This window comes from Oncorhynchus mykiss, chromosome 8 (genome assembly GCF_057628025.1).
Source record: "Oncorhynchus mykiss isolate SJ-2025 chromosome 8, ASM5762802v1, whole genome shotgun sequence".
Classification (NCBI taxonomy): Eukaryota; Metazoa; Chordata; class Actinopteri; order Salmoniformes; family Salmonidae; genus Oncorhynchus; species Oncorhynchus mykiss.
The window spans coordinates 5,279,039-5,280,000 of NC_143029.1; the positions used below are offsets into that span (position 1 = coordinate 5,279,039).

A 962-nucleotide genomic window follows, 5' to 3' on the forward strand; every position below is an offset into this window, starting at 1 on the left:
AAATCCAACACAACACATAACTAAGTACCACTCTTCCATATTTTCAAACATGGTGGTGGCTGAATCATGTTATGGGTATGCTTGTCATCGACAAGGACTTAGGGATTTTTTTTTATAGGATAGATAGAAACAGAATAGAGCTATAAGCACAGGTAAAATCCTAGAGGAAAACCTGGTTCAGTCTGTTTTTCAGCAGACACTGGGAGATTAATTCACCTTTCAGCAGGATAATAACCTAAAACAAAAACAACTTGACATAGCCCGGAAGAATTTTGAAAATAAATAATGTGCAAATATTCTACGATCCAGGTGTGCAAAGCTTGCAGAGACATACCCAGAAAGACTCACAGCAGAAACAGCATGAAAAACATGTTTTTTTCTGTATTTAATTTTCATAATTTACCAAAATTTCTAAAAACATATTTTCACTTTGTCATCATGGGATATTGTGATGGGTGAGAGAAAACATACATTTAAATCAGCCTGTAACACGACAAAATGTAGAAAAGTCAAGAGATATGAATACTTTGACACTATATGCCTTCAAAAAATGTGTTATTTTTGTTGAGAATGTGCTAATGTACACTATACCATATATATATATATATATATATATATATATATATATATATATATACTGTATATAGTTTGCACTTTGAGTTGAACATACAGTAAGTAACCCTTCACCCTCAACCCCTTCACCCTCAACCCATTCACCCTCAACCCCTTCACCCTCAACCCCTTCACCCTCAACCCCTTCACCCTCAACCCCTTCACCCTTAACCCCTTCACCCTCAGCCCCTTCACCCTTAACCCCTTCACCCTCAACCCCTTCACCCTTCACCCTCAACCCCTTCACCCTCAACCCCTTCACCCTCAACCCCTCCTATAGTCTCCCTCCTGATTCTTCCTATAATGCTTTTTTTTAGTATGATAAAGATCGATCTAGTGCATGAACAATG

The 962-nt window shown here is 37.7% G+C and overlaps 1 pseudogene; it reads right to left on the reverse strand.

Moving 5' to 3' along the window:
• Nucleotides 1-478: 478 nt before the first annotated feature.
• The window catches only part of LOC118965591 (uncharacterized), a 9,986-nt pseudogene continuing 9,502 nt past the window's right edge, over nucleotides 479-962 (reverse strand).